At 50.6% G+C, this 21,926-nt stretch overlaps 6 pseudogenes; all 6 read left to right on the top strand.

Moving 5' to 3' along the window:
* The first annotated feature begins 14,882 nt into the window (after window positions 1-14,882).
* Window positions 14,883-15,001, top strand: LOC143958358 (5S ribosomal RNA; annotated as a pseudogene).
* A 322-nt stretch (window positions 15,002-15,323) lies between these two features.
* Window positions 15,324-15,442, top strand: LOC143958654 (5S ribosomal RNA; annotated as a pseudogene).
* A 542-nt stretch (window positions 15,443-15,984) lies between these two features.
* Window positions 15,985-16,103, top strand: LOC143958652 (5S ribosomal RNA; annotated as a pseudogene).
* A 320-nt stretch (window positions 16,104-16,423) lies between these two features.
* On the top strand, window positions 16,424-16,542 carry LOC143958325 (5S ribosomal RNA; annotated as a pseudogene).
* Window positions 16,543-16,863: 321 nt separating this feature from the next.
* LOC143958486 (5S ribosomal RNA) lies at window positions 16,864-16,982 on the top strand (annotated as a pseudogene).
* A 2,933-nt stretch (window positions 16,983-19,915) lies between these two features.
* On the top strand, window positions 19,916-20,034 carry LOC143958794 (5S ribosomal RNA; annotated as a pseudogene).
* The last annotated feature ends 1,892 nt before the right edge of the window (window positions 20,035-21,926 follow it).

Raw genomic sequence — 21,926 nt, 5'->3', positions numbered from 1 at the left:
TCTGTTTTTTTTGTTTTTTTATTTAGTAGTATGCGACATACAATGCAAAGGCAACTTCACAGAATGTGTGATACAAATAGTTACAAACAAATGATCATATTGCATGGATATCAGAGCCAATGGTAAGACGTCTGAGGAAAATAGCACGTGTACAGCTTTGCGGTCATATCAAGATGAGATTAAAGCTCCATCTCGTTGGGATCCTCTACCACTTAAAATATTATTGATACTAGCCCTGCTACCCTCGAAGAGTTTAGATATCCATAGATAGGGGAAGAGTATTGTGTAGTAGTCAAATGGGGTCGGAACATACCATTTTCTTTTCCCTTTTTTGAGTTAAGAAGGGAAATAGTAGAACTGAAAGGAGGGAGAAGGGGAAAGAGAAGATTGGGGAAGGAAATGGCAGAAAAGGAAAAGAAGGGGTAAGGGGGTGTCGTGGGTAGAGTGGATAGGATGGGGTCCCCTCCCAGGGAGCAAGAGACGCCCTCGGCTCACCAGCTCATCAGCTGTCCAACGTTTGGAACAGCGATCTCCAACGATCACCATGAGCTTACTATGTCTCGCGGAGGTATTCTTCCGAAAAGCGAAACTGGGTCCAGTAGAACCATCTGTTCCCATGCTCCTCCGTTTTATCCCTCATTTGTGGCAGTCAGGTCTTCCATTCGTTCAATATCATTTACCCTTGTGAACCACTGGGTCACCATTGGAGCAGATTGCTCTTTCCACTGACTTGGGATGCAGGCCCTAGCTGCATTGAGGAGATGTTTAAGTAAGGACTTATGATAACGCTTTCTCGACATAGGAGTTAGATTGAGAAGAACTGCTGCGGGATCATTGGCTAAGGAAATGTCTGTGAACTTGTGGATGAGTCTCAGGACAGGCTGCCAGAATGTTTGTAATTTAGGGCTTTCCCAGAAAATGTGGAGAATGGTGCCACATTTGGTCCACAGCGACAGCAGCGGTCAGATTGACCGGGGAATATTTTGGCCAACACCACCGGTGTACGATACCAGCGTGTGATCAGCTTATATGAGATCTCCTGACATTTACTGCAGAGTGACGACTTTTGGGCGAAAAAGAGTATTCTGTCCTTCTGTGGTTTGGAGAATGTAGTTTGTAAGTCCCTTTTCCATTTAGCTAGGAAGGGTGGATCCGTGGAGGATTGTGCGTCTGTCAGGATTTGGTAGGACCTAGAGAGGGAACCACGAACTGGGCCATCATCCAGGCAAAGTTCCTCGAAGGGGTGGAATTGTCTAGAGAAGAACGAATGGTTAGGTAGTGATCCGAGGAAATGGATTAGCTGTCTAGCTCTCCAGCTATCCAATGCAACAGGTACTTGCTCTAGCAGTATGGTCCCCATGGGAATCAAGCCCGTGGGTCCAAGAAATAGGGCTGCTCTCAGAAGCCCTTTCGGGGCTTGCCTGGTAAAGGCCTGGTCAGACAGGCCCGGAGGGAATCTAGGATGTCCAATAATTGGGGTCATAGGAGAAGGGAAGTTAGTCAGGTGGGAAAGGTGAAAAAAACTATCCATCTCGGCGAGCGAGGGGCCAATTAACGGGTGAGTAGTCACACAGGGCTCCAATGGCCTCCCCGCCCAAGGCAGACCAGCCAGTGGAACCCGCGCCATCTCCTGCTCTAGCTTGACCCATAGCTTCAGTTCCCCATGCCGGTGTCTTATCACATATGGTCCCCCATCGGATAGTGTCCGCTGTGTACTGCGCATTCCGAAAATTGCCGAGCATGAACGGCGCCTGCGCACTGAGTCCAGGTTCTATCCCCACTATCCAAGTGGACATAGAGTAAGAATATAAAAGAGCCGAGCGCAGCGAGGCAAAGCCCGAAGCGTGGCGAGCGAAGCTCGCCTGCAAGGGACCCTCTAATATTCACAACCCTATGTCCGCTTGGATGGTGGGGCTACCACCTCCACTCACCGCGCAGGCGGCGTTCAGCTTTGGAGATTTTCCGAAGCTTCGTCTGCTCCGTACTGTGCATGCGCAGTACGGCGCGGACACTATATCATGACCGGACAGTATATGGCAGAACACCGGCACCAGTCAACCACCGGTGTCATGTGCGTCGCTGTGTAATATAGAGCAGGGTCCGGGAAGCCAATACCTCCCCGCAATTTCGGTCGCAATAGCATTGCCCTACCAATGCGCATATGTTTTCCGCGCCAGAGGAACTTGATAAAGATTGAGCGAACCGCATGAAAGAAAGTCTGGGGTATTTTGATAGGTAAGGCTTGTAGTAGATACAGAAGTCGTGGCATCGTGTTCATCTTCAACACATTACAGCGTCCGAACCATGACAGAGCTAGTGGGTCCCATCTTTTAAGGTCCGCTGTAAGCCCATAGGCTTCTTTTTATGTTGTTGGCTTTGACCTGTTTTTTTTGCTTGTTTCTCAAGGCGACCATCTTGGCGTTTGTCAAGAGGGTTGGGCGTGTCTTGAAGAGAACGCTTACGGCCACATCAACCTGAAAGCACCCGATGTCGTCTGATTTCAGAGGCTAAGCAGCGTCAGGCCTGGTTAGTACCTGGATGGGAGACTCCCTGGGAAGACCAGGTGCCATAGAAGGATCTGGTCTGGTTAGTGACTTTTTTTTTTTTTTATTCTTTATTTACGGATTGCAGGTAATACAGAGTAAAAGACATAGATCCCTCAGTTTTCCAGGTTAACAAAAATACATAGTTAATACTTTGTGGGGGACCGGGGGAAACCTAACAACTTATGTCAGCAGCAGCCCCAGCCGTGGCTAGGCCACCACATTATCCCACTCTAATGATCTGGCACCCCAGTGTCTACTTATAAACCAGGGCAGTCCCCGGGGCGATCCCCCTCAAGGCCCAAACTGAGGGGCCTCTAACATCGGTCACCTTCATTCTACTGGTCAAAGAGCTCAGCCGGGACCACCCCGAGGGCCGCCAACCCCTGGCTGGGAAATCGAGGGAACAAAACGAAAAGATCCTTGCAATCACCATGTATTTTAATTATACTTGGGAGTTAGGGGGTAGGGAAAGAGGGGGGAGCAAATGGGCAGGAGAAGGGTATGGGGGTAGAAAGAATGAAAGTTATAGGGGGCTAACAGTGCTACGAGGCAGACGGGGGAGAGAGTGAACCAGGGTGGTATACGAGAAGGGAGAGAAAGAAAGAGGACTCCGATGGGTTCCCGCGACCGGACCCTTCCCTCTATACACGTGCCAGAGCCTACAGATAGGATCTGTATGCGTCGGAAAACCTGAACAGGCTCCAAGACAACCAACGAGCAGTGTGCTCTTCCTCCCTGTCGCCTAACGCTGATGTGAGCTGTTCCATACGGTAGATGTCGCAAACTCTTGCAAACCAGTGAGACACCAGTGGAGCGGCCTGCTGTTTCCACATGCTAGGTATACATGCCTTGGCCCCACTCAGAAGATGTTTTAAGAGAGATTTATGGTACTTCTTGCTCGAGAGTGGGGTCAGATTGAGGAAGATCGCAGCTGCGTTGTTCTGGAGATCAATAGCCGTGAGGTCAAAAATGATATTGAGAACCTGTCTCCAGAAATGGGCCAGTTGAGGGCATTCCCAGAAGATATGTAGTAACGTGCCGGCTTGTTCACCGCATCTCCAGCACAAAGGGCTGTGACCGGGAAACATAGCCGCCAGGACAGTGGGGGTCCTGTACCATCGGGTCAAAATTTTATAAGCTATTTCCTGGTATTTACTACATAGGGATGACTTGTGCGCAAAAAGAAGCACGCGGTTCTTCTGGTCTGGCGAGAGCCGGACATGCAGGTCTCGCTCCCATTTTTCCACGAACACCAGGTTACCCTGGGAGAGTTGGTCCAGTAGGATGCGATATGACAGGGAAAGAGACCCTCGGGTCGGTTCCTCTCCTGAGCATACCTCCTCAAACGATGTTAGGGGTCTGCGGAATTCGCCACTGTTTGGCAAAGATTTCAAGAAGTGGGAGAGTTGGGCAAGCTTCCACTGTCCCAGGGCCGTGGTTGCTAACGCCTCGTACATAGTGGAGACCGCTGTCCACGTCCTAGGGCCAAGAAAAGAAGAGGCCCGCACAAGGTCCCGGTCAGGGTCGAGGCGGAAAGACTTTTCCGTCATGCCGGGTTCAAAGCGTGGGTGTCCAATAATAGGAGTCATGGGCGAAGGGAAACTGGGCACGCCCATCAGGGTAAAATATCTGTCTAGCTCTTGTAACATTGGCTCAATGAGTGGGTGTGCCTGCGTCGCTCCCGACCAGCCCGGTCCACTCCAGGGCAAACCTGGAAATGGTACGGATTCACGCTCCAGACGAACCCACAGCTTATCCTTCAGGTGTCTGCACCAGTCAACTACTCTGTTCATGTGCACCGCCGTATAGTACCATGCCGGATCTGGGAGGCCAATCCCTCCCTTGTCTTTTGATCTGAGCAGTAATGTTCGGCTGAGTCTTGGAGGCCTGCCCTGCCATACGTATCGAATAAAGATGGAGCGCATGGCTTTAAAAAATGATTGGGGGATTTTTATCGGTAAGGCTTGTAATAGGTACAAGAGTCTGGGCATTACATTCATTTTGAGCACATTGCATCTCCCAAACCAAGAGGTCGCCAACTTTGACCACCTCTCTAGATCTACGGCAAAATTTTTTAGAAGCGGCTGGAAATTCAATTGGAAAATCAGATGTGGGTCCGGGGGAACCAGCGACGGGAGGTTTGCCGAAGCTAGGTACTCGTCAATGGCCGCTGTGCCGGCCTGGAGGGCGTCTCCTGAGTCCCGGGGGTGCAAGTTATAAAGGGCTTCATAGAAAGATCGGAAACACTCCGCTATCTCCCGTGAATCATGAAGTTTGGCACCCGAAGGGGAGGTTATGGTTGGAATGAAGGACGCGTTGCGTTGGGCACGCAGGGAGTTCGCTAGGGACCTACTACACTTGACTCCATATTCATAATACGTCCTGCGGACCCACATGAGTCTGGTTCTAGCCTGAAAGAGAGAGAAATCTCTGATTTGTTCTCTAAGATCTCTCACCTCCACCTCCAGCGCAGCAGTCGGCTGGGATTTGTGTCGTTGTTCACACGCATGCAACTTGGCAATAAGTTTGGAGAGAGCCTCAGTTTTGGCCACTTTGAGTCTATGACCATGTTTAATAAGAATGCCCCTAATGTAGCATTTATGAGCCGCCCATAACATGAGGGGGTTGGAAACAGAATCACGGTTATGATCAAAGTAACTTTCTAATTCCCTAAGCAGGTCTGCGTGGGTCTCAGGGTCCTTCAGGAGAGACTCGTTCAGTCTCCACCAGGACTGACCACGCGACTCCTGTTGTAGCTTCAGCATCAAAGAAATCGGGGCATGGTCAGACAGGGCTATGTGGCCTATCTGAGCGTCTGTGACCGCCGGGATAGCATTGTGGGCGACTAAAAACATATCTATACGTGAGTAAGAACCACGAGCGGTGGAAAAGAACGTATAGTCCCTATCCTGTGGGTGAAGCGTACGCCACACATCGATCAGTCGGTGGGAGTGTAGCAGGTCTCTTATGTGTGAACGCGTTCTCGCAGAAATCGCAAAGGTGCCCGATGATGAGTCTCTGCGGGGGTCCAAGGTGAGGTTAAAGTCCCCCCCAATGATCAAAGTACCCTCCGAGAATGCAGCCAGGGCATCCAAGGATGCTTCTAAGGCCGGCAGCTGGTCCACATTCGGCATGTATAGGTTGGCAAGAGTAAAAGTTTGCGAGTGGAGAGTTCCCTTAATGAAGAGATATCTCCCTTCACTATCGGCTTGGACAGCTAACAGGCGCCACGGCAAGTTTTTAGCAAGAAGAACACACACTCCTCTCGATTTGGAAGTAGGGGACGTGCTGTGGTGGGCCAGGGGGAAGTGCTTACTATAAAGCCGTGGTATTTGGTCTGTCCTGAAATGGGTCTCCTGGAGGAAAACTATTTGGGGCTTCATCCGCCACAATTCTGTTAGGCAGCTGGACCTTTTTTCAGGTACATTCAGCCCTTTCACATTACAGGAAACCAGCTTCAGGGCCATGACGGCAGTGGTACCCGGCCGGCGGTCCCCACCAGAGTCAGTAGTAGATATAGAGTTCAAGCACAGAGGAAGAGGAGGAGAAAAAGGAAAAGCAGTAACGAAGCGGAGAAGGTCCGGAGTTAGTAGGGAGGAGGAGGGTAGGAGGGGTGGGGATAGATCGGGGAATTGCTAAAGCTCCTATCGGAGAGAACCTGCCGGTTAGGGCAGAGGGGCCTAGTGGGGGAAGAGGTAAGGCACTGCAGAGGGAGGAACTCGTCGGTGCAGTACCCCTCCAGCATCCCATGGTCCATGCAGTCGCAATCGGGCGTGCACGGAGCTTCTTTGGCATCTTAACTACGACATCAAACGCATTATAGAACATCACTGCAGCAGGTATCGGGCAGTTAACAACAGTAGAACAGTGCATAATTAGACCAACATATTAAACTTTTCAACACAGAGTATAGATAACTTTATACCACCCAGGCACCCACCCCTCCCCCCCCCCCCCCAGAAAAAAAAAAAAGGAAAAAAAGGGGGGGGGGAGGAGGAGAGGGGGAGGGAGCAGGAACGCCGCCCAGGGGCACCCGGGGGCACCACCAGGCAGTCCAAAAACACAAAGAGCGCCGAGACTAGGGCACCTGTAGATAAACAGTAACGAGAATGGTGAACAGTACCGCCAATAACTCAGGGCTTCGTCCAGGAAGCGCAGTGTCCAACTCTGTTCTTCCAATGTCCTTCCTCTCCCCTAGCTGGGGCGCTGGGAACAATGGCCCGTGGCATGGTAAACAACACAAAGCTGGATACTCCAGCCGTCTATGTTGGTAGAGAAAAAGAAAACAAAAAAAAAAGGGTATAACACAGGAATAACGGAAAATTACTGTACTCTCTCAGGGTTCACGATCTTGAGGGGCCTGCGATCTCTGATGTTGGGATCGACGGTGGCGTCTCACTCTCTGTTGCCTGGTTGAGGGGTTGTTCGTCGGGGCCACTGCTCCCTGGGGGACAACAGGAGCCAACCAGTCGGGGACCTGAACCGAGGGCAGGCCCAAAGCCTCCAGAAAGGACGGGACCTCCGAAGGGTGTCGTAGCGCAAGGGGCCTCCCATTTTTGCGCACTATAAGGTGAAACGGATGGCCCCACTTGTATGGAATCCTCCGTTCAGTTAGGTGTTCCAGAAGGGGTCGCAGACAGCGTCTCATCTGGAGGGTCTTGCGGGATACATCTGGCAGAAGGGTGACTTGGGCCCCGTCAAAATCAATGCTGCCTTTGCGCCACGCCGCTTGCAGGACATCCTCCCTAACTGAGTAATTGTGGAGACAGCATAAAACGTCACGTGGCCGGTTCTCTGTGGGGCTCCTGGGGCCCAGGGTCCTGTGGACTCTATCAATGGCTATTACTGTGTCAGCAGCGCGGTCCAGACAGGCGTTAAATATAGCTGTAACTGTGGCTTTGAGGTCTGCCTGGCCAGCGGCTTCGGGCAAGTCTCTGATCCTGATGTTGCGTCTGCGGTTGCGATTCTCAAGGTCATCCACTAGGAGTTGCAACTGTGTGACTCTTTCAGCAAGGGTATCATGTGCGGCTTGCAGGCCAGAAACATCAGTGGTCAGGGAGGTCACATCCGATGCCAGGGTGGTCACCCGCTCGTTCGTAGCCGACACGTCACGTTTGACCCCTGCGATTTCATGTCGCAAGGTCGTTTCAATCCTGGCTGCCATACAGCTAAAGTCTGCTTTAGTGGGAAGGTTTTGGAGTAAAGCTAGGATGGCCTTGTCCCCCAATAATGCCGGTGCTGGTGGCAGCGGTGGGTCCCCCTGTGTGTCTGAGGTAAGAGCAGCCTGGCCATTCGGTCCTGGGATGAGGCTTCCACTGTGGGAGGGTCTCTGGGACAGTTGGGAGTTGTGAGGGAACCAGGGTGGCAGGCCGCTATGGTCCGGGCTGTCAAGCGAGGCCATGGACAGTGAGCGGGGGAGACACGGGGACAAGTCACTAGGCGGGGAGAACGGGGGCATGTTGTGTCCCTGCATAGCAGTCTGCTCACCTTCCCTCTGTACTGCGTGTCCTGGAGCGCCGGAGGCTGCGGGCGCCATCTTGGCTGGATCCGGCGTGGAGGCCGGAGGCTGCAGCGGGACCAAGTACCTGTCCATGGCAGCAGCGGCGGACCCCGCTCGGCTGGCTGTGTTCCGCCGAAGCGCGGGGATGTCGGCGATGCCGAAATATGCGACCAGACTGTGGTAAAGGGGTGTGGAGGGGTCACGGACCGGGAGCTCCGGAAAAGAGCGTCCTCACTCCTTCATGCCTAGGTCACGCCCACCCTGGTTAGTGTCTTGATTGGGAGATCGCCTGGGAATACTGGATGCCGTAGGCTTCTTTTTATGTTGTTGGCTTTGACCTGTTTTTTTTAGCTTGTTTCCCAAGGTGACCATCTTGGCCTTTGTCAAGAGGCTTCAGAGTGCCCAAAGAGAGTGCATACGGCCAAATCACCTATATAGTATCTTATATATAATAACTAAAAATATTATTTATGGTGTAGAGCCCTCTGACCGATACGGATAAGGATGACAGACAAGGATAACATAAACTCGCTTACTTGAAATGGACCTGAAAGTGTGCCTTGGTCTAACGTACGGTATACCAAAATAAGGGGGCATACCTTAAAATGAAATAAATATGAAATGGGTGAAATGAGTACTCATATGAGGAGTGTGCTAGAGTAAAGGCCTGATAAAAGGGGCGGGTGGGCGGGTATCGCGCACTGGAACCGACGAGGAAGGATGGGCGAACGGCTGCTTATATACCACCGGGCTCCACCCATAATTTCAGGCCACCATACTGGCCTTTCTATTTATGGTGTAGAGCCCTCTGACCGATACGGATAAGGATGACAGACAAGGATAACATAAACTCGCTTACTTGAAATGGACCTGAAAGTGTGCCTTGGTCTAACGTACGGTATACCAAAATAAGGGGGCAAAACACTCAGGTAGGGGAAGCATTTTATTGAACACAGACTGTTACTGGGTAAGCTTGACAAAGGCCTGGGCCATCTCAATCTGCGGATTGGGTACGTAACGTGCAAAACAGGAGGACTTCCATCTACCCAACTTTTTAATAACATGGACCGGGACCCCTTGGCGGGAGGCCGTTGAAGCTGCCCCGATGCGAAACGAATGTCCTGAGTAGTGCGCAGGATTGAGGTGAAGGATGCCCAGGAGTATCCTGACATGCTCCATGAACTGGGCTGCGTTGAGAGGTTTTGAGTGAAAGGGTAGAAGTGGGCCAGTCCCTGGTTGATCGGCCAAAAGGGTCAACAAGCGGGAGAGGACAGTAACCGGACACCAGCGGTTGTAGGTCTTATAGAAATGTATGTCCGTCCCTGGGCCAAGCTGCTGTGTCTTGGAAACCGCTAAGTGCAAGATGAAGTGGTCCTCGAACCTGACTAGATGGTGCTTGCACAGCATACGTGCCGAGGGGCTACTGCAGGTAAACTCGCCTGGGCGCAGGAAGCCGTAGAAGGCCAGATGTATGGCTGCTTGCAGGACGACACTGACATGGAGACCGAAAGGTGAAGAGGCCAAAATGTCTGACATGTCCCTGAACACTTCGCCTGTGATGGGCAGCCGTTTGACGCTGGAAACTGGCCGACGTTTCTGAATGCCGCGCATGAGAGCCCGGACGGCGTGAAAGGTAAATAAGGAGGGCTTGGTAGGGTCCTGGAGGGACGTGAAGTGTTGTACCCCGGCCAAGTACAAGCGGATTGTGTTAAAGGATAATGCCAAGTCCGAATGGCAGTAGGAAAGGAAGGCAAGGACTTGTTTGACCCGGGAGGACTCTGTATTGTGAGATGATGTGAAGCGACTAAAGGCCCTCCAGGCCGACTGATAGGCCTTGCGGGTATTGTCTGAGAGGGAGTGATCGATGAGTTGCGTTGCTGCTGACAAGTGTGGGGCTAATCCAAGATCAGTTGAGACCAGTCCGGGATAGCTGCTGATGTTGGTTCGGCTCCGGGTACCTGATTAAAAAATGAAACAAAGTTAAAGCGGGAGAGAGCATCCGCCGCCTGATTAAATTTGCCGGGAACAAAGGAACAATGAAGGTTGAACTGAAACAATAATGAGAGCTGAGTCAGTCGCCGCAGGAAGGACATAATCTGTAGAGACCTGGACCTGCCTTTATTAACAATCTCCGCAGTGGCCAGGTTATCTGTAGAAAAGACCACCGTCTGGCCCGACCAGCTGCGGCCCCAGGTGTGTGCAGCGGCTACAATGGGATATAGCTCAAACAGGGAGGACGTCTCAGTGAAGCCAGGAATAGCCAGTATCTGTGGAGGCCAGGGGGCTGCGAGCCAGAGGTTGCCAAAGATCGCTGCAAAGCCCGTGGAGGCCGCCGCGTCGGTCACCACGCGAGGTGAAAGGGCGGACACGGAGGGGACGAACAGGGACACTCCGTTCCAAGAAGATAAGAATTCCTCCCACATGGCTAGGTCTGCCATAGCCGCGGAATCCAGGCTGAGTACTTGCTCCGGGTCCTGAGAGTGGGATAACAAGGCTAACAGGCGTGACACGAACGAGCGCCCCTGGGGGATGATGCGCATAGCAAAATTAAGCATACCAAGAAGGGACTGAAGTTGTCTCTTGGTACAAGTTCTGGCATGAGTGAAGTCCCTCAGGACCGTCCTGATGCGGGTCAGTTTATCCGGGGGAAGGCTGGCCTGCATAGTGTTGGTGTCTAGGCTGACCCCGAGGAAGGTGATAGCCTGCGACGGACCCTCCACCTTGTGCTCGGCGATGGGGACATTAAGATTATTGAAGACTACCCTCAACTTACCCAGATCTCGTGGAGGAGAGCCGGGTGGCTCTATCAGCAGGAAGTCATCCAGATAATGAATGACTTCCTGACACTGGGCTACGTGTAACAGGATCCAAGCAAGAGCCTGCGCGAAGGTGTCGAAGAGCCAAGGACTACTTTTGGACCCGAACGTGAGTTTAGTGGCAAAGTAGTACCGCTGCCTCCACTTGATTCCATGCCAGCACCAGAGGGACGGATGGATGGGAAGAAGTTTAAAAGCGTTTGAGATGTCGGCTTTGGAAAGCCAGGTACCTGTGCCTGTTTTAAGAATGGCCTGGATGGCCATGTCTACTGATGCATATTTAAGGGAGAATTCCTCAGAGGGAATAAGGGAATTGAGGCTGGGAACCGTGGAGGAATGAGGCGCTGACAAATCATAAACCAATCTGAGTTTATTAGAGAACTTGCCCTTGACAAGCCCAATAGGGCTGACTCGCCAGGTGCTGAAAGGGGGCTGTTCAAAAGGGCCGATGACAAAGTCCTGATCTAGCTCAGATTGCAGTAGTTGGTCGATGGCTAGTTCATCCGTGGCTGCTGACCGTAGGTTCTGGCATTCATGCGTGCAGTGAGGGAGAGAGACAAGTCCAGTGTGAAAGCCGTCTGTGAAGCCCTGGACGAGGAAGGTGGACAGTGAGGGGGTAGGATGACTGGAAAGGTAGACACTAAGCCATGCGACATTGAGCCGGCTCAGTCAGGACCTTTTGAGCTGCTTGACCTCACACATGAGCCGGGGGTGAGCTCTATGGCACTGGGTGCACACATGGAGCAGCCTACACTGACTGAAGTTACACGACCCGCTGTTGTAGTTGTTGCAGATCGGAGCACCGCCCATGGTCTTAACTGGGCGCCCTAGCTTATCGGTCTGTGGCGGGCGAGCTGGTGCTTGCAGGCTCTGAGCGGTACCCGAGGTAGATGGACCGTCGAAGGGAGAGGCTGCCACTGAGGTAGCGCACCAGGCCGCAGTATGTGTTGCTGACTGGCATATTGCACACAGAGGGGACCGTAGCCCCGCGAAGTGGGGGCAAAACAGTTCGGTGTCCATGGTGCTCCAGTCCGTAGGGGTCTGGAACTGGGAGAGCCTGGCAGCTGCTCTAGCGGAAAAGGAGCGGTGATAGTCATAGAATGAAAACCCGCCGTACTTGTACCCCAGGTCAACTACCACATGGAGGTACCGATCTAGCTCCTCCCTTCTGCCAGGGGAGGCTGAGCAAATGATATCCCTCATCATGCCGAAGGCCAGGGAAAACTCGGTGATAGAGAGTTTCCTGTCTAGTCTGGGATCCTTGGCCTTGAGGACCACTGATACGTCCCCCCAAGTATACGCCTTATTCTCTGCCAGCTCGTGAATCGAGATCAGAAGAGAAGCCAAGTTGACGTCCTTGCCCTCTAATATATCTTTTCTGATGTTTGCTGACACCAAATGAGATGGGTACACTATTGGTGCACCTCCGGAGATACCTGCGGGAAGACTAACAGCTGGCTGGGATGCTGGCTCTGGCGGAGAAACAGAGGGGTGGGTCTCGAGGAGGGCCACTCGGCCCTGTAGATCAGACATCGAGGTAGTGAGGGACGACACCAGGGTGTGGAGCTGCGAGATAGAGGAAGCGATGGAGCCCAATGAGGCCTGCTGAGCCGAAGCCTCCACCACCGCGGGGGGAGGAAACAGGAGCCGGAAAAGCTCTGCCTTTCTGGCTGTTGCTGGAAAGGGGACGCCCCTGCGTCTCAGCTCGGCTGTCAGCCTGGGAATGGTCCATGCTCTGAAGGCCCTTTGACTGCCATTTTCTGAAACGGATGGGGATAATGGAGCCGTGAGGTCCTCGCTGTCAGCCTGGGACATGGTAACAGAACGTGGGTCTGATGAGGCTACGCCCTCTGATCCGGGTTTTCTCCTAATACGGACCTACAAGGGGTGACATGGATTATAACTGGTTGGAGACTCCTACAGAAATACCTGTTTTAAGGAAGGATGCTTGCTGAAGGGCGTTTTCCCCCTAGATGATTTATGCTTACCGAAGGAGGCACCGTCCGACCAGGTGCAGGCTGGACCTACTGAACTCGACTGACCTGAGGAGATGAAGGTGAAGTTTTTTGTTTGAGACTCGCACTTGATGAAGGCTAGCTAACAGTGGAGGTGAGACTTCAGACATGAGATGGAAAATGACACCAATGATAGAAACAGATGAAATTTCTCTTCTCTTCCCCCCTACCCCCTTTATTATATATATATTTTCCCCCCTCTTTTCCTTTTTTTTTTTTTTTTTTTGTGAAATGAGGCTGACGAGCAAGGGCCCCCCGATAGGAATCCAACATTGAAGAATCAACTGGACTCGAAGCGGGAAGCGATACGTGAAATGAGTAAATCTGCCATGACAGAGATCCGAATCGCCATGCCACAGACTTGCGACCGAGCACGAAACGGAAACTGGAGCATGTACTGAAATGAGGCCAATCCTGGGGCACGCCGGGACGAATTGGATCGTAAATGTGATTAATTCGTACCGGAACGTGATAGGTGAAATGAAATGAAACCCATGACAAAGACTGGAATCAGAAGACGAGCCCATGCACCTAACAGATGACTCCTGTCTTTGGAGCATGTACTGAAATGAGGCGTAGCAGCTGGGCACACCGGGACGAATCGGTGCATCCAATAAATGCAACAAGATTCGAATCGGAGCGTAATAAGTGACAGAAATGATATCCCATGACAGAGACAGGAATCAACGACTGGACTGATGGTAGCAACAAAGAATCCGTCTCTGGCGCATGTACTGAAATGAGGCGTAGCAGCTGGGCACACCAGAATGAATCGGTGCATAACAATATGCGACAGGATTCGAATTGGAGTATAATAAGTGACAGAAATGATGTCCCATGACAGAGACAGGATTCAAGGACTGATCTGTAGGTTTACAAGAGAATCCGTCTCTGGGGCATGTACCGAAATGAGGCGTAGCAGCTGGGCGCACCAGGACGAATCAGTGCATAGAGAAATGCGACAAGACTCGATTTGGAGCGTAATAAGTGACAGAAATGGTATGCCATGACAAAGACAAGAATCGGGGACCGTGCGTGATCCTGCGAGTGATTCAGTCTCTGGAGCATGTACAGAAATGAGGCCGAACCCTGGGGCACTTCAAAGCGAATCGGTGCACCGGAGGTGCGACAGGATTCGCGCCGGAGCGCGACTAGTGACAGAAATGATTTTGAGACAGTAGAAATGACTGGGACTGAAATGAATGAAATGAGATGAAAAATGAGACACATAACACAATTGCATGAATGAAGAGACATATTCGAACTGGAGTAGACCAAGCGAAACGTGCGGACTGTTTGCCTTGTCGTAACAAGCAGTCGGCTGTGAGTCGAACGATTCGACCGCTACAAATAGAAATGCTCGGGCAGTCGAACGGTTTCGACTGCTGTACCTGCGAATGAATCGCCTGACGTGGCGAAATCGAACGTGTCGAATGATGATAACGACTACATCGATATGAAAGGGCCACCGAAAACATTCGATATGAAAGGACCGAGCGGGCCACCGAAAACATTCGATATGAAAGGACCGAGCGGCTCGTGAGTATAAGCATGATGACGGTACATCGAAAACATAATGAAAAGAGGGTGCCGAAGCCCTACCTGCGACAGCCGGCCCGAGGCGTAGCGACAAATTCGACGGGTACAACGACACTCCGACGGCGAAAACCTACGGATGCTGATGGATGAGAGACGGTTTGTCAAAAAATTGGAGACGAATAACGCGGGAGCTGACGAACAGGCTCACTGCGTCTGGTCTGGATAGTCGGCCCTTGATATCTGACGTATCAGATATCGCGCACTGGAACCGACGAGGAAGGATGGGCGAACGGCTGCTTATATACCACCGGGCTCCACCCATAATTTCAGGCCACCATACTGGCCTTTCTATTTATTATTATAGATATAGATATATAGTATAGTGATTTGGCCGTAGGCACTCTCTTTGGGCACTCTGAAGCCTCTTGACAAAGGCCAAGATGGGTTGAGAGTGCCTGAAGAGATTGCCCATGGCCACATCACTCTGAAAGCACCCAATCTCGTCTGATCTTGGAGGCTAAGAAGAGTCGGGCCTGGTTAGTACCTGGATGGGAGACCACCTGGGAATACCAGTTATTGTAGGCTTCTTTTTATGTTGTTGGCGTTGATTCGTTTTTTTTTTTTTTGCTTGTTTCCCAAGGTGACCATCTTGGCATTTGACAAGAGGGTTGAGAGTGCCCAAAGAGATCACTTACAGCAGCATCACCCTGAAAGAGCCCTATCTCTTCTCTTCTCTGAGGCTAAGAAGGGTTGGGCCTAGTGGGTACCTGGATGGGAGATGGCGTTGGAATACCAGGTGCCGTATTCTTCTTTTTATGTTGTTGAAATTGACCTGTTTTTTTTCGCTTGTGTCTCAAGGTGACTATCTTGGCATTTGTCAAGAGGGTTGAGAATGCCCAAAGAGATTGCCTATGGGCACATAACCCTGAAAGCGCCCGATCTCCTCTGATCTCAGAAGGTAAACAGGGTTGGGCCTTGCTAGTACCTGGATTGGAGACCACCTGGGAATACTAGGTGCTGTAGGCTTCCTTTTATGTTGTTGGCCTTGACCTGTTTTTTTTTCCACTTGTTTCCCAAGGTGACCATCTTGGCTTTTGTCAAGAGGGTTGAAAGTGCCTGAAGAGATTGCCTACGGGCACATCACCCTGAAAGCACCCGATCTCGTTTGATGTTGGAGCCTAAGAAGAGTCGAGCCTTGTTAGTACCTGGATGGGAGACCACCTGGGAATACCAGTTATTGTAGGCTTCTTTTTATGTTGTTGGCGTTGATTCGTTTTTTTTTTTTTTGCTTGTTTCCCAAGGTGACCATCTTGGCATTTGACAAGAGGGTTGAGAGTGCCCAAAGAGATCACTTACAGCAGCATCACCCTGAAAGAGCCCTATCTCTTCTCTTCTCTGAGGCTAAGAAGGGTTGGGCCTAGTGGGTACCTGGATGGGAGATGGCGTTGGAATACCAGGTGCCGTATTCTTCTTTTTATGTTGTTGAAATTGACCTGTTTTTTTTCGCTTGTGTCTCAAGGTGACTATCTTGGCATTTGTCAAGAGGGTTGAGAATGCCCAAAGAGATTGCCTATGGGCACATAACCCTGAAAGCGCCCGATCTCCTCTGATCTCAGAAGGTAAACAGGGTTGGGCCTTGCTAGTACCTGGATTGGAGACCACCTGGGAATACTAGGTGCTGTAGGCTTCCTTTTATGTTGTTGGCCTTGACCTGTTTTTTTTTCCACTTGTTTCCCAAGGTGACCATCTTGGCTTTTGTCAAGAGGGTTGAAAGTGCCTGAAGAGATTGCCTACGGGCACATCACCCTGAAAGCACCCGATCTCGTTTGATGTTGGAGCCTAAGAAGAGTCGAGCCTTGTTAGTACCTGGATGGGAAACCGCCTGGGAATACCAGGTGTCGTAGACTTCTTTTTATGTTGTTGGCGTTGACCTGTTTTTTTTTCGCTTGTTTCCCAAAGTGACCATCTTGGTGTTTGTCAAGAGGGTTGAGAGTGCCTGAAGAGTTTGCCTATGGCCACATCACTCTGAAAGCACCCAATCTCGTCTGATCTTGGAGGCTAAGAAGAGTCGGGCCTGGTTAGTACCTGGATGGGAGACCACCAGGGAATACCAGTTATTGTAGGCTTCTTTTTATGTTGTTGGCGTTGATTCGTTTTTTTTTTTTTGCTTGTTTCCCAAGGTGACCATCTTGGCATTTGTCAAGAGGGTTGAGAGTGCCCAAAGAGATCGCTTACAGCAGCATCACCCTGAAAGAGCCCTATCTCTTCTCTTCTCTGAGGCTAAGAAGGGTTGGGCCTAGTTAGTACCTGGATGGGAGATGGCGTTGGAATACCAGGTGCCGTATTCTTCTTTTTATGTTGTTGACATTGACCTGTTTTTTATCGCTTGTATCTCAAGGTGACTATCTTGGCATTTGTCAAGAGGGTTGAGAATGCCCAAAGAGATTGCCTATGGGCACATAACCCTGAAAGCACCCGATCTCCTCTGATCTCAGAAGCTAAACAGGGTTGGGCCTTGCTAGTACCTGGATTGGAGACCACCTGGGAATACTAGGTGCTGTAGGCTTCTTTTTATGTTGTTGGCCTTGACCTGTTTTTTTTTTCACTTGTTTCCCAAGGTGACCATCTTGGCGTATGTCAAGAGGGTTGAGAGTGCCCGAAGAGATTACCTATGGCCCCATCACCCTGAAAGCACCCAATCTCGTCTGATCTCGGATGCTAAACAGTACGCTAAACAGTACCTGGATGGGAGACTGCCTGGGAATACCAGGTGCCATAGGCTTCTTTTTTTTTATTTTTTTTATTTAGTAGTATGCAACATACAATGCAAAGGCAACTTCACAGAATGTGTGATACAAATAGTTACAAACAAACGATCATATTGCATGGATATCAGAGCCAATGGTAAGAAGTCAGAGGAGAATAGCATGTGTACAGCTTTGCGGTCATATCAAGATGAGATTAAAGCTCCATCTCGTTGGGATCCTCTACCACTTAAAATATTATTGATACTAGCCCTGCTATCCTCGAAGAGTTTAGATATCCATAGATAGGGGAAGAGTATTGTGTAGTAGTCAAATGGGGTCGGAACATACCATTTTCTTTTCCCTTTTTTGAGTTAAGAAGGGAAATAGTAGAACTGAAAGGAGGGAGAAGGGGAAAGAGAAGATTGGGGAAGGAAATGGCAGAAAAGGAAAAGAAGGGGTAAGGGGGTGTCGTGGGTAGAGTGGATAGGATGGGGTCCCCTCCCAGGGAGCAAGAGACACCCTCGGCTCACCAGCTCATCAGCTGTCCAACGTTTGGAACAGCGATCTCCAACGATCACCATGAGCTTACTATGTCTCGCGGAGGTATTCTTCCGAAAAGCGAAACTGGGTCCAGTAGAACCATCTGTTCCCATGCTCCTCCGTTTTATCCCTCATTGTGGCAGTCAGGTCTTCCATTCGTTCAATATCATTTACCCTTGCGAACCACTGGGTCACCATTGGAGCAGATTGCTCTTTCCACTGACTTGGGATACAGGCCCTAGCTGCATTGAGGAGATGGACTTATGATAACGCTTTCTCGACATAGGAGTTAGATTGAGAAGAACTGCTGTGGGATCATTGGCTAAGGAAATGTCTGTGAACTTGTGGATGAGTCTCAGGACAGGCTGCCAGAATGTTTGTAATTTAGGGCATTCCCAGAAAATGTGGAGAATGGTGCCAGCCTGTTGCCCACATCGACAGCAGCGGTCAGATTGACCGGGGAATATTTTGGCCAACACCACCGGTGTACGATACCAGCGTGTGATCAGCTTATATGAGATCTCCTGATATTTACTGCAGAGTGACGACTTATGGGCGAAAAAGAGTATTCTGTCCTTCTGTGGTTTGGAGAATGTAGTTTGTAAGTCCCTTTTCCATTTAGCTAGGAAGGGTGGATCCGTGGAGGATTGTGCATCTGTCAGGATTTGGTAGGACCTAGAGAGGAAACCACGAACTGGGCAATCATCCAGGCAAAGTTCCTCGAAGGGGTGGAATTGTCTAGAGAAGAACGAATGGTTAGGTAGTGATCCGAGGAAATGGATTAGCTGTCTAGCTCTCCAGCTATCCAATGCAACAGGTACTTGCTCTAGCAGTATGGTCCCCATGGGAATCAAGCCCGTGGGTCCAAGAAATAGGGCTGCTCTCAGAAGCCCTTTCGGGGGGCTTGCCTGGTAAAGGCCTGGTCAGACAGGCCCGGAGGGAATCTAGAATGTCCAATAATTGGGGTCATAGGAGAAGGAAAGTTAGTCAGGTGGGAAAGGTGAAAAAAACTATCCATCTCGGCGAGCGAGGGGCCAATTAACGGGTGAGTAGTCACACAGGGCTCCAATGGCCTCCCCGCCCAAGGCAGACCAGTCAGTGGAACCCGCACCATCTCCTGCTCTAGCTTGACCCTTAGCTTCAGTTCCCCATGCCGGTGTCTTATCACATATGGTCCCCCATCGGATAGTGTCCGCTGTGTGCTGCGCATGCGCAGTACACAGCAACACAGATTCCGAAAATTGCCGAGCATGAACGGCGCCTGCGCACTGAGTCCAGGTTCTATCCCCACTATCCAAGTGGACATAGAGTAAGAATATAAAAGAGCCGAGCGCAGTGAGGCCGAGCCCGAAGCGTGGCGAGCGAAGCTCGCCTGCGAGGGGCCCTCTAATATTCACAACCCTATGTCCGCTTGGATGGTGGGGCTACCGTTCGGCTTCGGAGATTTTCCGAAGCTTCGTCTGCTCCGTACTGGGCATGCGCAGTACGGCGCAGACACTATATCATGGCCGGACAGTATATGGCAGAACACCAGCACCAGTCAACCACCGGTGTCATGTGCGTCGCTGTGTAATATAGAGCAGGGTCCGGGAAGCCAATACCTCCCCGCAATTTCGGTCGCAACAGCATTGCCCTACCAATACGCATATGTTTTCCGCGCCAGAGGAACTTGATAAAGATTGAGCGAACAGCATGAAAGAAAGTCTGGGGTATTTTGATAGGTAAGGCTTGTAGTAGATACAGATGTCGTGGCATTGCGTTCATATTACAGCGTCCGAACCATGACAGAGCTAGTGGGTCCCATCTCTTAGGGTCCGCTGTAAGCCCATAGGCTTCTTTTTATGTTGTTGGCTTTGACCTGTTTTTTTTGCTTGTTTCTCAAGGCGACCATCTTGGCGTTTGTCAAGAGGGTTGGGCGTGTCTTGAAGAGAATGCTTACGGCCACATCAACCTGAAAGCACCCGATCTTGTCTGATTTCAGAGGCTAAGCAGCGTCAGGCCTGGTTTGTACCTGGATGGGAGACTGCCTGGGAAGACCAGGTGCCATAGAAGGATCTGGTCTGGTTAGTGTCTTGATTGGGAGATCGCCTGGGAATACTGGATGCCGTAGGCTTCTTTTTATGTTGTTGGCTTTGACCTGTTTTTTTTAACTTGTTTCCAAAGGTGACCATCTTGGCCTTTGTCAAGAGGCTTCAGAGTGCCCAAAGAGAGTGCCTACGGCCAAATCACCCTGAAAGAGTCCAATCTCATCTGATCTCTGAGGCTAAGCAGCAATGGGCCTGGTTAGTACCTGGATGGGAGACAGCTTGGGAATACCAGGTGCCGTAGGCTTCTCATTATGTTGTCGGCGTTGACCTGTTTTATTTTCCCTTGTTTCCCAAGGTGACCATCTTGGCATGTGTCCAGAGGGTTGAGAGTGCACAAAGAAATTGCCTACGAGCACAACACCCTGAAAGCGCCCAATCTCGTTTGGTCTCAGAGGCTAAGCAGGGTTGGGCCTGGTTTGTACCTGGATGGGAGACCGCCTGGGTTTTCCAGATGCCGCAGGCTTATTTTTATGTTGTTGGTGTTGACCTGTTTTTTTCGCTTGTTTCCCAAAGTGATCATCTTGGCATTTGTCAAGAGGGTTGAGAGTGCCTAAAGAGATCGCTTACAGCCGCATCACCCTGAAAGCACCCTATCTCTTCTGATCTCAGAGGCTAAGAAGGGTTGGGCCTAGTTAGTACTTGAATGGGAGACGGCCTTGGAATACTAGGTGCCGTAGTCTTCTTTCTATGTTGTTGGCGTTGACCTGTTTTTTTTCGCTTGTTTCCCAGGGTGACTATCTTGGCATTTTTCAAGAGGGATGAGAGTGCCCAAAGAGATTGCCTATGGGCACATCACCCTGAAAGCGCCCAATCTCCGCTGATCTCAGAGGCTAGAAAGGGTCGCGCCTTGTTAATATCTGGATGGGAGACCGTCTGGAAATACTAGGTGCGGTAGGCTTCTTTTTATGTTGTTGGCGTTGACTTGTTTTTTTTTGTTTGTTTCCCAAGGTGACCATCTTGGCGTTTGTCAAGAGGGTTGAGCGTGCCTGAAAAAATCTACTATGGCTGCATCACCCTGAAAGAGCCAAATCTCATTTGATCTCAGAGGCTAAGCAGGGTTGGGACTTGGTTAGTACCTGGATGGGAGAACGCCTGGGATTTTTCGATGCCATAGGCTTTTTTTAAGTTGTTGGCATTGACTTATTTTTTTTTGTTTTGTTTTATTCTTTTATTAAGTATAAGTAGAACAACATAAATATAACAGTCAACCATACAGCATGACCCAGGGTCACAATTACATGGTAACAAAAAATAGGCAGCCAGATAACTCTGGGTTCTCAGAGGGGAGTCCTAGAGTTTCATGCAGAAAAGAGAGAAACCCCACCTCGGACATGTAGTACAGTATAACTAATGCAGCCCTGTTCGGACAAATGTAATCATGGAGAGCAACTGGGACCACAGCGAGCCAGCTTATCATGACCTATGTGAACCAGAGTAAAATATGAGCCGGTCGTGTCCAGAACCCTGGGGCTCTTCTGGGTCCCAAAGGCTAGTAAGGAGACAAGGCATAGTCAAAAGGGAGGACGGGGGAAGAAGAGAGTGCAAAGACGGAGAGAGAGGAGGGGGGGGGTGGCGGCAGGGAAAAATAGAAAAATAAAGACAAAAAGGGAGGGGGGGGGGATGCCACCCAGGGCAGACATGGCCTACGTAGGTAAACGTTAGATGTTCAGTCTTTTTCTGGGACAGGGGCGCTGCTCACCTCCCGAATGTAGTCTCAAGTACCAGAAAAATACCTCCAGGGCCTCCATGTAACACTAAATGCCTCTTCAGTGTTGTGAAGGGTGGCGGTCAATTCTTCCATCCGGAGAATATGATTGACTTTGGAATACCACAGCACCTTGGATGGGGGGCTGAGGCTGCCTCCACAGTGTGGGAATGCAGGCCCGGGCGGCATTCAGTAGTTGCATCGGGAGTGTTTTTTTGTATTTTCGAACAGGCTGTTCGGTCAAGTGTAGAAGGCACGCTGCTGGGTTGTCTGCGATATCTACATTTCTGAGAGTTTTTATCGTCTCGGTCACCTCCACCCAAAAGTTCCTCAAGGCCGGGCATGCCCAGAAAATGTGTCCCATGGTCCCCGTATCTGAATTGCACCTCCAACAAACATCCGGGATCAATCTATTCATTTTATTCAGAAGG

Source organism: Lithobates pipiens, unplaced genomic scaffold (genome assembly GCF_037356315.1).
Source record: "Lithobates pipiens isolate NorthernLeopardFrog02 unplaced genomic scaffold, aLitPip1_a1.2 Scaffold_61, whole genome shotgun sequence".
Lineage (NCBI taxonomy): Eukaryota > Metazoa > Chordata > Amphibia > Anura > Ranidae > Lithobates > Lithobates pipiens.
Note: the sequence above shows the minus strand (reverse complement) of the source record. Positions and strands in the feature narration are given on the sequence as shown.